Here is a 16,692-nt window from a genome sequence, read left to right as displayed (position 1 = left end):
TTTTTGAAATGTTATAATGGAATTTGCATATCCACTTTCTTCTTTGGTTTAAAATTTTTATGACACTTGTATTAAAAATGATTTTTGTTACCAATAATTGTTAATACCATACACAAGTTATAAGAGAATATAACTATATTTTACTGATACTGTTTAATGTAGTTTTAATGAATAATTAATATATTAATAAATTTTATTCAACCAGATTATTATAATTGGATATTTCAAAGATAAATTGATATATAAAGTAATTCAAAACAGATAATGAAAATGGCCTTTTTTCACTTTGTCATCTTAAAGAGTTATAAGAAGATATACATTCAATTTCAATTTCAATGAAATATAAATATTTATCAATTTAATTAATTGGATATTGCATCTGTAATGTTTCATGCAGGTCGTTCAGATGTATATTACTCTTCTCATTTGTAAAAGGCAGATGCTAATTGTCGTTTGTTAATATTATTCTGCTGACTCAACAATACTCTATCATTTTAATTTTTGTTAAGGTGCCTTAAAATTATCCTTTAAAAAATCTTTTCAAAGAGCAACCTTATCATTTTGTAATATTAATATATTTTCTAAAATTACAGACCAGTTTTATTAAACTCTGTTGCATGGGTAACATTCTGTAATATCTTAGTAAATACACTGTGTAAAATGCTTCATCTACATTTAATGCTCTATAGGATCTATCCTGAGTCTGGTGCATTTTTTACAGTGACTTTCCAGTGTGTTTCTGTGTAATAGGATCCAGTGAACTTTAGTTTTTTCCTTTGTTTTTCCTACTCTTTATTGAAACATTTCAATGAAAACTGACTAGGCAGACTTAGAGATGCATTTATTTAGTTTGTGCCCCCCCCATCAACTTTTGGAGCCCTGTTGCATTTCAAACCTGTAACTCCCTTTAACTTGATTGAGACAAATGTTAATGAGCCTTGAACTGTCAATCAATAAAAAAACCACAGATTCATATGTTGTGGCCTAGAAATTGAGCTTTGGAACGTAAGCTCCATGTGTAGTTGCTTTATGAACATGCTGTTATGTCATCCTTTTACTAACAGCATCCACAAACCAACATAATGTAATGATGGAAAATATTTTATCTCAGCTTATTGTGAACCCTGGCAGGAGAAAACCACATTAAGGCTGATATCGATGGGGTTTTATGGTTCATATGCTCAAATCAATGAACTGGAAAGGCTAGTATGAGAAGTGAGATGCTTAGGATTAAACTGTTTTAGCGCCTAAAAATAACCTTAATCTATGGTATTCTTATTCTGTGATCTGTGTAATTGTTTCATAATATTAATTTTGAGGAAGATGATGGGTGTTGATGCTCTTAAATTTGTAAGTGATGATTGATAAGTATGTCAATAAAATAGTTTCCTAATTATGGTGTTAAGTTGGAAGTTCTTTGTCGTGATGTTTATTGTGTCCAACCTTAAAACAATCATTTAAAAAGCCTCTCAAAGCTCAACTTATCATTTTAACACATTTATTTGTCTTATGAAAATAGAAAAGGTATTTTAAAATTGAATAAATTTTAAATTTAGTTTAAAAATTTTTAATTTTAAAATTGGAATAAAGCCTGAAAGAAATCAAACTGAGAAATATTCTTTCTCCTGTTTACTTGGGGAGGAGACATTGAGGCGAATATTTGTCTTTTGGATTTGGGAAGGTAAAAATAGGAGCCTACATTGTCACTTAGTTGACACTGAATTTTGGAAGCACAAAAACGAACCTAGGCAATGCAAGTACACAAATGTGTGACGCCAAATGAGATTTTGTCCTTTCCTGCACCCTGTGTCTACCCTAACCCCTTTCCAACTCAATTCTCACTTTCCTGCCTGTCCTCCTGCCCCAGTTCTATAACAAAGGATTGTCATCAGTCACTTCTAGGAAGAATGGCAAAGTGAATCACTGATCACAAAAAGGCTGATAGAAGTGTGAGGTAGGGTGTTTGGTGATTCCAGTATGTCTTGAAAGGAGAGTGAGTTATATTGGTTTATGAAGATATCCTCTTCCCAAGGTCTGGTTCTGCCAACAACATCTTTGTGCACATAGTGCATTATAAGAGATCTTATTAAGTGTTTTGGGAAGCATTCTAAATCCTAATTTCTTATTGTGCTCATAAATTAGTTGGAAGTACAGCATTCACATTAGAAAAAAAAAAAAAAAAGCCAGAATAATATAACAAAAGCCAAAGCATTGTTAGAGGTAGGCACTGCTCTGCCTTAGAGGCAAAAGACAGAATACATTAGGATTCTTGAAAATTAGTTTTGAGTTTTTCTTTTTAGGAGAAAACAAGGGAGAATGCATTTTAATTTGAAAGAGTATGTTGGAAGGCACAAACAGGGATTAAAAGATTACTGAAATTAAAATTGCAAATGAACAATAAATAGCAGTGTTTTAAGAGATCTTTGTCTAATTTCAGATACTCACATCATCAGCATAATGAGCTTTGGTTCTTATATTTCTTGATTCTGCTGTTCAGTCATTGAATTCGTCATCGTGCTGATTTTCTCTTAGTTGTTTGTAATTTACTCATATTTTCCTCAGTTTTTCTCAAAATCTGGGTAGAATTGATCCAAAGTTCAGACTAATAAAATTAAATTATAGCATACCACCAGTTTACTGTAAAGTGACTATAATAGATTCTTATAAGTTTCTTAGAAAGGAGAAATATTTTTGCTTATGTTTTTGAAAAGAAAAATTCATTTGTCATTCACTTACTAGAGATTAAATGTGGATAAGGTCTCCTTTTATTATTATATTTTCTTTATTATTATATTGCCTACCAAGTGAAGTTCCCATCATCTTTAAAGGCCAGAAAATTATTCATCATCTGAATTTATGGTTTTCATGACTCTACTGGGGGAAAGTGAGTTATCTAGTAAATATTCTTTAATTTAGGGGAAGACCACCCCTAAGCATTCTATAGATTAATAGTTGATAAGGCTAATTTCTAACTAATCACAAATAGTAGATGTAATTCTACTGTCCATTTCAGTATAGCATGAAATCTATTACCTCCTGTGATATTTTTGCGTACCTAGATGGAGCTGTTTTTGTCATTGATGACTGTGCGATTCAGAGGAAGACTCTTTCCAGCAGATGAAGAAGTGTAGTCTAGATCTGTGTTATCCAGGACGTTAGCCACTGGCCACATGGCTCTGGAGTACTGTTAATATGCTTAGTCTGAACTGAGATCTGATGGAAGTGTAAAATGCACAGTAGACTTCAAACATTTTGTATGAGAAAAAGAATGCAAAATTGCCCCATAAGTTTATGTTGATTGTGTTAAAACAGTAGTATTTTGGCTTAAATAAAACATATTAAAATAATTTCATCTGTTTCTTTTTTCACTTTTTAAAATGTGAGTACTAGAAAAATTTAAATTACATATATAATTAACATTGTATTCCTATTGGATAGAACTGGTCTACAGGCTGTTCTGTGAGATCACTTAGTTAGGATGGTTTGATGTCCCCATGCCCCAGAAAATAATTTTAAGATAGTAGGTAAAAGAGAGATAGTGACCATAGAAAATTAGGCATGAAAATCCTAGTTATAAGAAAAAGGAACTTTATTTCGTTTAAACATAGTGAATATTATGAAATAAACAGGAGAGATAACTCTCCATTGTGGTTCTAGACATTAAGATGGCATAATTTAACTCCATCATAATTGAATTTAAATCTATTTTATAGAGAGTTATATATATAACTATATGGATTTTATAGAGAGTTATATATAATATATATATAAAACCATATAGCTTCATAATTGAATTTAAATCTATTTTATAGAGAGTTATATATATAACTATATGGATTTTATAGAGAGTTATATATAATATATATATAAAACCATATAGCTATATATAACTCTCTCTATATTTGTTTTTATTTGGTTTTAATCAGAGACCATCCTATAAAGTCGAGTTGAAGTTTTTTATGTTGCTGATGGTGAGAAATAGGATTAACACTCACCTTTCAGTCTGTGTTGTCTCAGGCTTTACATATGTATAGCTGTTAATTTTTTAAATGGCATGATTTGGACTGTGGCATAGATGAGATCTTTTAATGGGACCCATATTATATTTGGCATCCTATTGTATCATAAATCCAGTTTTAATCTAACAGAACATAAAAATCTATAATCTAATAGAACATAAAAGCCAATAACAGTTGCACAGAAAAATATAATACATTTGAAAGATAAGTAGTGTGTTTGTAACTTCTATAAAAAGCAGGTAATCAATATGTGCTTTTATGGTCCTGTCTGACCAACATCCTTCCTTCCCCTCCAAGTACCATGAAGTTCATCCACTGTTCTTAGGAGCTAGAATTTTATACAAGTTAAAAATTGAAGGAAACTTTTCACTTGTAATTCATATCCCCATCAGCACTTCAAGGCAAGAGCCCTTTCTACTAGATCTGGGATGGCAACCTGTAGGAAGGGACCATGAGGACTCTTCTGAGCTCAGTAGGGAAGCATGCACGAAGCAGCAGGAAAGAGGGCCACAATTGGTCATGTCTGCTACAGCACTGAGAGTTGCAGTGAGGGCTTCTCTGGGGCTCATCTGTCATCTTTGCCTTCATACAATAACTCGCCAAGATGTTACAGAAAGGAAAGTCTTTTCTATGAACCTTTTGAGAAAAGTGAACCAATTCGATTAACATTACAACAAGTAAAGTTTTCCTTTTATTTCAAGCTTGTTTGTATCATGACTGAGTATAATCTGTATAGCATCCCTACATTTTAGGAGGTGGTGTTGTAAACACTTTTACATTGCAAGAGCAAAGGTGAGCAACCACTTCAAGTCTGTGCTTTCCTTATGGAGGCCTGAGTGCATCCATCAGTGCTAACCAGGTGAGTAAATGGAAAACCTTATTTTTCCTCAATAAGTGTGTCATTGGAATTTCTGAAAAGTACTCTTCTCCTGCAAAGACTATAACAGAAACTTTCAAACTTGCTTTGTGATCCTTATAGAATTGGTCTAGATAAGCAAGTACAATATAAATATACTGTGAGCCACATGTGTAATTTTAAATTATATTTCTAGTAGCCATGGTACAAATGTAAAAAGGAATTGATAAAATTAATATATTTTATTTAACCCAATATATACAATGCATTTCTTTTCTCAGATAGAATTATAAAGACATTATCTTACAAGAGAAACTTCAGCTATACTAGCCCCTAAAATTACATGTCTTGGAGAAAACAAAGAGGTATAAAAATAAAATGATTTCTGATTGATATCCATAAATGTGTAAGTATTAGTAATATTTAGCTATATGTATATATTCCAAATCATATAAATAAGTGCTGACTTTACGGCTCTGCTCTCTGATATGGATTTGAAGTTTCCTTCCACAGTTACTGGATTCAGGATTTCTTTCCCAAAGTTCATGTATCAACAGAAAATTCCAAAAAGGCATAGTAAGGGTGGATCAGTTTCTCCTCTCTCTCTGGGTCATTCAGATTTAGTCCAACCATGGATTTTCCATTAATTTCAAAATGAAACCAATACTGAGAATAACTCAGGGTAATACATAGAACAAAGTAAGAACTCAGCACAGCTATTTCGTTCTGCTTGGTGCATATTTTGGTATGAGGCATAAGGAAGAAAGTGAAAAGAAATGCTTTTTCTAGTCTAACTGCCTCGTGTTCTAGTCCTCACTCTGATATGTCATCTTGGACAAGTAGTAAGTCTCTGAGGCTGTTTGCTTATCATTACATTAACGTTATAACTCATAGGGTGTAATGAGGTCAAGTAACAGAGTCTGTGAGAAGCCCCTGGCTCAGTACCTCGGGTATCATAAGCACTCAATAAACGGTGCCTTGACACAGAAAACCTTTCCAGACCAATATTCCAAAATTAAACCAAAAATTGGATCAATTCTGCATACCTTATTTAGAAAGTATTTCCATGAAATGATGAAAAAATATTTTCAAAAGATCTTTAAAACTGACTTATCTAGATTTGTCTTGAAATGGCAGTAGAATTCAATGCTTCAAATACATAAATACTGAACAGCCTCCATTGAAAGTGTGCACAATACACTGGTAATGTAAAAGGCATACATTTCTAATAGCATGTTATCTTTTTTCACATGGGCAAGTAAAGGTTATATTTCTAGAAAACAGCACCAGAACTCTGTAGGCAATGCTCTATTCTCCAAAATAGACCCATGAAATGTTTCTACTACCAGGTCCCAAAGCAGATGGTAGGTAATTGGCTAGACTGGCTCACATTCTCCACTTCTCATCCTTTCCCCCTCAAGAAAAGTAGTGGCTTATTGTCTCCCTAGAGAGACAAAGAAAAGGATATCCATCCATTGATTTGATTTCTTTCTTAGTCTTTATTCAATTTTTTTATTGAGAACGAAAAACTTTATTATCTTCATAAATATAAGCTAATTTTAAACCATGAGTATTAACCTAGACCTAATAAACAACACTATATGGAACTTCTATGTTTGCATCCTACAGGGAATAAAAAAAATGTTTTGGGAACGGGAAGAATTAAGTTCAAATGAGAATGAACAGGGAAAGGGTGTTTTCATATTCCATTTAACTGATCTTGAAGGATGAATTCATATTGGGGAGAGCATTTTAGGCAAAGGATACAGCCTGAATAAATACCTGGAGACAGATATGGCGACATGTTCAGGGAATGGAGAGTAGAGCAATCCAGGGACTGGAAGATTGGACAGAAGTGAGAGAGCCTGGTGAGAGAGACAGGAATTAATGGGAAAGATGATTAGGAGGTAGAATTGGATAAAGTACCCTGAGACCCATCCAGCCTATAGATTTCAGGTTATAGTCTGGTCTTTAGGTGGGAAACTGCTATGTGATGGTTTTGAAAAATAAGAAGGCAATAGTATTCTCAAATAGTGTTATTACCAATAATTACTGGGATAATTTCAAAATAAAAATACACATGATTAGAGAAAAATAATAATTTGACTCAAATATGAAATAACATTAAAGATACCCACACCAAAGTCCCTGATAATGGGGACTGATTTTCTTTATACGTGTTAAAGGGGAGAAAACTTGAATGACCTACAGAGGTGTTAGCCTTTCAGAGTTTGTTGAGAGTTTTTTACAAAAGCTGATGCTTCTTCAGTCTGATTGAAGCTGTTTCCAATATAGAAACTGGCAGAATTCTTTGTAAATGCTTTCCTCCCAAGGATATTGACAGGGACAGTGATTTCCTGAACAAACTATTCTACCCCCGGGAATGAGTTCCATGAAGCCTTCAGGAGTCTATGCTGAGTCCTCTAAGACTAGTAATGGTTGGGAAAAGCTAGAATTTCTAACATTATTTACTTGGAGGATATTAGAATCAAAGAATCGGGAGGCGTCCATCTTAGTCTGCTTGGGCTACAGTAACAGAATATCAGGGACGGGGTGGCTTAAACAATAAAGGTTTATTTCTCACAGTTCTGGAGGCTGGAATTCCAAGATCAGGGTGCCAACATTGGTTAGGTTCTTGGTGAGGACCCTCTTCCTGGTTTAGAGATGACCATTTTCTTGTCATATCCTCTCATGGCAGAGAGAGAGACCTCTTTATAAGAGCATAATTTCATCATGAGGGCTCACTCTTATGACTGAATATAACCCTAATTACCTCCCGAAGACGCCTCCAAATACCACCACTTTGGGGATTAAGATTTCACATACAAATTTTGAGGGGACACAAACGTTAGTTCACAGCAGCCTCCTAGACACCATATAGTTTAATTGATGTGAATTGTAATTCTAATACATAAATAGTACTTCTTCAGTATAGCCTTTTTTTCAATACGTGGCTTACAATGAGAATATTTTAACAAGAGGAACTGAGATCTTTAGAGGTAACTGTATTTGTTTGAGATTACACAGATAGATAGTTAATGGCAAAGGTGGGAGTAGAAGCCCAGTCACCTGAGTCCCAAAACTCTTAGAAAATTTGTTAGAGGTAACACTTATGTTTCTGCCACAGGTAATACTACTGAATAGTAGTTTGGGGCAAGCACACTTACCTGACAGACCTCAGGACATAAAATCCTCATGGAGATTTGCTTCCCATATCTTCCTTTCTCCTTCTCTTTCTATCTCTTAAATAATCATAATTATGTATTTCACTTTATTAATTTAAATAGTTGAATTCTCTTTCGGTTTTTAAAGTCATTTTTTAATTTCATAGCACCACTGTTTTATTTTTGCCATGTCCATAATCTTTATGAAATGCTTTCCCATTCTGAATTTTCAAAATCATAAAAACAGTATACGCATAGTGCTTATAATAAAACCAGGCACTACCTCTAAATGCTGAAGATACATTAACTCATTTTATATTTGCTTCTATCTTTTGAGATAGGTACTATTCCTAGCCCATTTTACAGAAGATGATATTGAATCATAGCATGGTTACATACCTTTCTCAGCATCACACAGCCAGCAGGTGGTAGAGCTGGACCCAAACCCAGTAAGTCTGAATCTAGTCTGTACTTTACTACACTTTTGATGTTATAATTGAAATAGATATGCATACATATACACTATGATAAAAGATGTGTACAACCAATTAGCCAAATTGCCGACAACAGGTAATCCAAAAGGTTATCTAGATAACAAAAAAGTTAGGCAAGCCAGAATGATACAATGGTTATTTGATTGATAGAAAACACTTACTTTCTAAGTGTAGTCTTTAACTTCAGCTTATAACTAAGGCAAAAGATGATAAAAAGTTTTTCTTCTCTGCTTTGAGAAAATTAATCCTAATTTGGATTAATAACACGGTAATTATTTTGTGAAGGAAACTTCAGAGATGCTATGCTATTGGAAGCATTAAGGACATCATTTGGAAGCTTTGGTTTGGGCAACACAGATTTACCGCTGTGACATCTCTTGTCCAGTGGCGTGTGGCTTTGAGAATCAGCCCACTTTACTCATAGAGACCTTTCATTGTTAAAAAGCGTGCTTTGTACATAAAAAACCTGTTTTTGAACTGAAGCCAATCCACCTAGTTCCACCAGTGAGTCTAAACTGAATAAATTTAATCATTCTTTTGCATGTCTTTTGTAAGTCAAAAATCACTAACTACTTTAACCTTTTTTTGAATGACATAGTTTCCAAATCCTCTTTGACTCACCCACTGTACACTAGAAAAGCTCAAAATTATCCGTTTCTCTCTGTAAAAATAGAGTTTTTTTCTCGAGGACTTCTCAGTTCTCAGTTCTGCATAATCCCGTGTATAGTGAGGATCTGATCCTTCTCGATGTGTGACTGCTTCGCTTCTGTTAATGTAATATAAGCTCAGTGTGTTTCAGCTTCCTTAGCAACTAAGTCATGCTGTAGACTCAAAATATCCTCAGCTCTTTATTGCATGGACCCTTAAAGCTATGTTCCCCCTCTCCTATATTTATTTTTTAACCTTAATTTGCAACTTTATGTTTGTCTCCATTGGTTTAATTCCATCACTCTCCCTTCTCCAAAAATATTTGCCTCCCATTTTTGTTTTTTTGTATTCTAAAGTTTTAACTAGCCCTCCTAAGACTGCATCATTTGTAAAACTTTGTAATTGCGATATCTATATTTGAGTTTTTGGTGAAAATATTGAATGGAATCAAAGTCCACCTTCAATGGATAATACTTGAAGAAAATTTTTAAAAAATACATTTACAGGATTCCACAAAATTCACTTCTGGAGCTAAAAGTTGCATGACATACTTTACAGAAGCCCTTATATAAGCTATGGTTTGCCTCAACGTGACCCAGCAGTTACAGATACCCCAAGACGCTCGTATAGCTCAAATGAGACATTGCCCATAGATCTATTTTTTCAAGAAAAATAAATTACATTAATAAAGTTTCTTTCAGTTATTCATTTTGCCAAGATTTATATTTGTTTTTAAACTCTAAGGCAGTATTCAAAGTTGCATTAACATTAGAAAGATTAAAGGGATTTCTTACTCAAAATAGAATTTTGTTTAATTCAATTATTGAACAATTCTTAATGTAGTGGAAGAATGACTGAAAACCCTCCTCCCCAAAAGTAGCACATGTGAATCAAATATTATGTGAAAGAACTAATTTCATTAACGTTAATCAGAAATGAACTTTATTGGAAATATTTGGATTCCCTATAAGTAACTGCATTAAAGAAATTTCCCCCCAAACACGTTACTTTTAAAATTAAAGTCTTCAGTAAGAACTGAGCTTATTATAACTTTTTTGGCATTGCACAAGGGATTGAAATCTCACAAAGAATCTAATATAAATGGATTATTTAAAGCCAAACTTTTCTTTCTTTTTGGTAGCTTGAAAAAATGCTGGAGTACTTGGTAGAATAACAGTGAATATTTTAACTTTTTGTTATATTTAAATGTTATTAATAAATGTGCGTTCCTGAGGTTTTGTGATCTCAGAGAGCAAACTGTGAAGGTAGGAAAGTGTTTAATTGTTCTGACTTTATCGCAAAGGTCCATTTGGGGCAGCTGATGCTGGGAGCTGCAAAATGACGTAACCGGCTGAGGTCCTGAGAATTCCTTTTTAGCAGACGTCGTCGAAGGCGGCGGGCGCCACCCTGCTAGAGGTAGTGCGTCAGCTTCATTTAACAAAGAGGACATCCAAAATCCAGTAGAGGTTAAGAAATTTTTTTTACCGTAAAACAAGTTCTTTGGAAGACACGGGATCATTGCCTCGGACTTAACGTGTCCGCTGGGAGTCTCTTGGAGTCAGGCGGACTTTCCCCAACCGGGAGACTGGATCGTTCGCTGTGAAGACAGGTAGAAGAGTGAGGTGTGCGCTACTTCACACACACGTACACGCACCCACGATACTGTCAAAGAGAGTTACAAGTCTTCTGCTTTATCCTCTAAATCTGCAGCAATTGGTGATATGGATTAATTCTGATTACCAACTTGTGAAACAAAAAGGGCACTGTCCTCACCAGGGGACGGTTGGATGATCTATTTGCCAATATCAATATTTGGATGGAAAGCTTAAAATATGTTGTTTTTCCAAGAGTTAGACTTTAAAAGGAGGGAAAGCACCAGTGATGAAATATTAGCAGCAAATCGGTTAACCACCAACTTCTTTCTGTAGTCCTCGAGGCTCTTAAGTTTACAGGAGAAGCGAAACTTCATTCTCTTTGCTCAGACTAGAGACTCGTCCACATAGGCGCCCTTAATCACAGCCTTGTCCCCCATCGTAGGTGACTTAGCCTATTGCCCTAAGGTCAAATCAGGAGGCGTTTGGCGACTCAGCCCTCACCCCGGAGGCCAACCAGGGCGGTCCCCTGCGGCTCCCCGGGGCCAGTAGCCCAGAGGGTGGTCCTGCACCGAGGTGCGCACCAGGTGGCAAGCCACGGGTGCACTGGGCGCTGCGCCTCGCCTCCGGAAGTCTGCCCCGCACTCAATCTCTGCACAAGTCCAGGACAAGAGAGCCCTGGCGTGAGGTCGCGCTGCGGCCACCGCTGGGCGAGGGCGCAGGCTCCAGGACGCGGGCGCGCGCGGCCGAGGCGCCTCTTGCAGCGCCGGGTCCTGCCTGCACCCCAAGGAGGGGCGTCCCACGAGCTCGGCTTTCCATCTGCGAGCCACAGAGAGCTTTTTGTTCCGCAACTCGACTTCCAACACTTTGCTAGTTAAAACCCACTTATCAAAATTCACATCAGGAATCCATGTTGCTGGGGGCGGGCAGGACAGGTTGGAAGGGAGAAGTGAGTGAATATTAATCTTTACCTCTCTCTAAAGTTCTTTAATGATGTTTGAAATAAAGGAGTTGGCGCTCTTGCTCTTCTCTCTCTTTTTTCCCTGAATAATCCTTGATGTAATAAACGTGTTTGTGTTTTCCTTCTTTCTGTCGAATTTATAAAGCACCACGGCAAGAGGCTAAGCTAAATTGCGAATGGTTTTCAGCTTCTTACAATGAGGTGCGTTCTAAGAGCACCGCCTTGGCGCCCAAACCGTGTCCCCTTGTCCACAGGTAAAGGGTCTTCGTGGGCAGGGGAGGGGCACACGAGGTGGGGGGTCTAAATCGAGAAGCATCTGCTTCTTTCTGTTTGGACCTGCCTTGGGACCTATCGATCGGCCTGCCGTACCCTGGTCAGTTTGTTTAATGACCATGGACTTTACACTTACATTCTATAATTCTGATCCGAAGGAGAAATATCCGTCATGTTATTTTGCCTCTATCTATACCGAGATGTTCTTTAAGAAAGTCTTTCCTGAAACCTGAAAGCTCAAGGCATGAATATGTAGGCACAGCATCTTCTTGACAATAAGCAGCTCTGTCTTTAAGACATAGCTAGTAAATCAGCAGGAAAAAATGTATTTAAAATATATTAGAAGTTTAAGCAGTTCCTATTTCAAATAAATAGTCGAAAAAGTGTTTATAGATGAACAGATTAGGAATTTGCTAGTGAAATCTGGGTTTGTGAATTGAATAGGTTAGCTTAATTATGCAGTATTCAAATCTATATATCTCGTAGAGAAATAAAGGTGACTAGTTTATGGTGGTTGAATTATGATTTTTTAATATTTGTAATGAAATAAATTTCTATAGTAAATGTAAACAATGTCCATAATAAATGTAAATAATAATGTGTTAGATGTCAAAATATTTGTACGTGGGGAAAATAGCCGCCTTATATTTTTACATTTAAATTGGATCCTTTAGGAGAGCAGAAAAATCCACTTCTCTCCTTAAGAAGAGAGGCAACTATGTGAAAAACTATTATGGAAACAAATTGAAATTCAAAAACAAAAGTAGCTCTTTGAAAAATCATGTGAGTTCCTGAAATACCAAATACCTGATGTTATTACTGAAATCACAGGTAAATTTAATCTATTATATTTGAGCATTGTAACAGCACACTTGAAAGACTGATAAGGTTGATTAAAATGCAGGTAATTGATTTTAAATTTTAAATACGGAAGCTTCAAATTGTGACAAAATTATGTATTAGTCTGTAAGTGTGTTTCCTGGAGTAGACGTTGATGGATTGGAACATACATTTTAAAGAAAAATAAATAATATAAAAATAATAATAAAATAATAAACATATTTATTTGTATGTGTACATATTTTTATTTTAATGAAAACTTCTTGAGCTGCTTCTATGCAAAATGTATTTCTGTATCTGTTATGTCTGTAGAGCTGTGGGAAGGCGAAAGACGAAGCCAGGGAAAGAGAACAGCAGCGGAGCACACACAAACATGAGGCCATCTGGCTTCCTGCCATCATACATGACATTCAATTATTTTAGTACTTTTTCATAAAAGTTTTCCCTCCACCCAGCTTCCCCTCCCCTCTCCAGACTCTTGCTTTTCTACATTTGGCACAGTTCATCTGATTCAGCATGCATTTTTCCTAGCTTTACTTACTTTACTATGCTCCAACTCTCACCGCAAAAATAAAGTGCTAAGACTGAAATTTCTGCAATCCTATCTTGACATTCCCACTGTTACTATATAAGTGTGACATTTCTTTCAATAAGTTGAGAAAGAAAGGAACTAGAGTGGTCTACACATTGTTTCAACGGCTGCTTTGATGTATTTACTCACATATTTTTTATTTCCCAAAATATATTCTCATGGGGATGGGAGGCATTAAGAGCAGCTTTTAGATCATGAGAATTTTTTAATGTAAATAAATCAAGCTGACAGACAGCAAATCCCTTATCTGAATTTGACTTATCTGAACCTACCTTTGTGTGTGTGTGGTGGGGGGAGTCAAATAGTCATTTCAATGGGCTTTTCATTTAGTTTTAACTTTTTCAATTACTTTAATTCTAAGAAACTATTTAAAACTCCTTAAAAACACTCCAAATCACTATGTTTGGGGATTGACACTTCATAACAACAGCAACAATAAACTGTTGGCAGAAATGTTAGATGCAACTTCAAATTGGAGCATCAGAGTCACTTCACAAAATAGCCTTTCCACTGTGTTAGCATCCGATGGTGCCAGAGGAATGAGGAGAAAACAGTGTTTCAAAAAGCCTGACACCTGAACCTGCAATAGGGCTCCCTAAGCCTCATCCTTTTCCTTTCTGGACTCTGCACCTTCCTTCCTCACTCCCTCTGCAGGCGCTGCCTCAGAACCATCAAGGAGATGTGAAGAAGCATCAATGGCTACACACCGCCCAGGGATCTCAAAGTGCTGGACTCCTGGGATGTCCTCAATTTTGTTAGGCTTTAAAAGAAATTGATGGCTCCCCATCTCCTCCCTCCCTCTCCTACCCCCACTCCCATCACTTCCTGCAAGGGCTTTTATGTCAGGTTGGTTTCTTGACTGACAGGAAAGATGGGGAGCTGAATCCCAGGTTTAGAACCTGGGTTCCAGGTATGGAAAGAGTTGAAGAATGCTCTCAGAGGCGAAATAGAAAGGAGGAACAAAGAAGGGAATGGTAGCCTGGAGCTGATAGGCTGAGCCTGCTGAGATAAAATCCCAATTAGAACCTGGCTTAATAAATGTTGCCAGCCAAGGTTCCTGAGAAAACTGGCCCCTGGGGCCCTGGCCAAGCCAAGTGGTCAGAATTGGGGAGGGTTGGGATAAGGAATGAGGATTAAGAGCAGATTTTAAAAGCCTGCTGAGGAAGAAAGAGCCAAGCCCGGCTGGGAAGAGTAGCTGAAAGTATTTATCGAAGTGCTATGGTCAATTTCCAAGAAGGTTATCCTCAAAGCATCAGGCAGAAAAAGGCCAGGTACATCTCAGGGAACGTGAGACAGCCTCCTATCCAATCAGCCTCCAATTTCTTCTCCCTTTTGCGACTTCCTGAAATCATTTAATTATGATTGTTTTAATTAGTTTTATTTTATCGTTAATGCTCCAATGGCTAGAGCTGTGTCACTACCATAAACTGCAACTCAACCTCTCAAAATCCATTTAACGCAGCTCTTGGCAACCAGAGATGCAGCTTCATGCCAAAAACTGCAGATTAAGCATTCGTTATGGGAGTTTGCCATTAGCTGTTCCCTCCCTTATGGGGACATGTGGTTACATGTCCCAAAACACACAGGATTCCGTATAATAGATTTGCATTTCCAGGAGATTCCAGGGACACAAAGTGGGGTTGGTGACACCTTGCACCCATCCCTCCAACCACTACCATCAAAAGTGGGTTTTGGGTTTGGGGAGGAAACGGGTTTACTAGGCAGCTGTCCCATTTGGCTCCCCTGTAGTTCTCTCTGAGCTGGACCTTTCCTGGCTACAAGTACGCTAGAGCTTGCATCATGTCTTTCATTTAAAAGACACCGAATGTTTTTCAGGGAATTTAGGGCTCTTAAGACGCATATTTATAAACAAGCTGACAGAGCTCTACGACATAACTAAGTTTATAGCTAGGAGTTGTTTGTATATTTCCTCAAGTCAGCAAGGCGTTGATCTTGCTGCTGTGAATATTTGAAAAATCGATTTAACGACCATGTCTCTTAATCTCCCCATGTCTGAAAGTCAGACTTTCAGAAAAATTGAAGGTAAGGTACAGAGGGGGATAGGAGAGAATCGAAAATCATCGACCCACGCAGGAATGAGTGGATAGCTCGACATCCAGCGTTTCTGCAGGCGCGGCCCAGGAACTGGCTAGGAAGTGCCCAGAAAGCGCACGGCTGTTCCTTCGCCTTAAGCACAGTCCGGATGCCCCAGGGCACCCTCTCGCCTGCGTTTCCTTGGCTCTTTTATTTTCGCCCTGCAGGAGGATGCCAGGCTTGGAGTTCCCACGTCTTGCTTGCAGTCTGGCTTTCTCCCGGAGCGCAGTCCCGGAAAGCTTTTCTTTGACCGCGCCCCCTTGAGATCTAACAATTCGTTGTTGGTGCTAGCTGCACAGGTCGGGAGGTAGTCATAATACAGAAAAGTTACATAATTCCAGGAATAGCGTCAACTCGCCAGAACCTGAGTGCGCTCTCAAGGCCCTGCGGAGTGCGGCGCCGTGTGAACTGAGCTTGGCCCCCTCCTCGGGAGGAGCGTCTAGGGAGAACCCAGGCTGCTGCTCCGGGCTGGCCGATCTGATGGGCTCCGCCGGCCCGATCCGGGTGTTCACGGCTAGCCTCGCTTCTAGAGCAGTGGTATGGAGCAGTTCTGGTGTGCGCCGCGCTCCAAGACTGTTTCTCCCCGGCTGCGGCCTATCTTGGCCTGGAAGAGGGAGTGCCCGTGAGTCTTGGCGCAGCCAAGCCCCCGAAGCGGGTGGAAATTCCCGCACCCATCCGGATGCCCGCTAGAGTTGGGCTTGACCTCACCACTCTCAGAGTCGGGGCTGCCGGGCGTGCCCAGGGCCGCGGCGTGATTGCCAGGCTGGCCTGGGGAAGCGACGGGCGCGGCGAGGGCCTGTGTGCGAAAGGCTATCAGAACCCTCAAGCCAAGGCCTCCTGGGAAGGTGCCGTCTTTAGTCCCCAACTCGTGGGAGCTTCTCACCAAATTTGCCAGTTTAAGAGGCCTGTTGCAAATGGCTGACTTTTCGTGCCCAAGGCGCTGAACGCATTTCCCGCAGACACCGCAGGTTCCTCGGAAGCCAGACTCAGTGCCCAAACCACACACAGGCGCTTTCAACCCCGCAGGGCTGGCTTGCCCTCAGGCAGCGGATAGCTTCCCGCCCGCCCTTCCAACCCCGCCGGCGGGACCCGAGGTCCCGGCCCTGCGAGAGGGAGCCGCCGCCCCGCCAGTGCGCCCAGCCCCGTGCGCGCGCGCCCC

Source organism: Equus quagga, chromosome 19, assembly GCF_021613505.1.
Source record: "Equus quagga isolate Etosha38 chromosome 19, UCLA_HA_Equagga_1.0, whole genome shotgun sequence".
In the NCBI taxonomy this organism is placed as follows: Eukaryota; Metazoa; Chordata; class Mammalia; order Perissodactyla; family Equidae; genus Equus; species Equus quagga.
Note: the sequence above shows the minus strand (reverse complement) of the source record.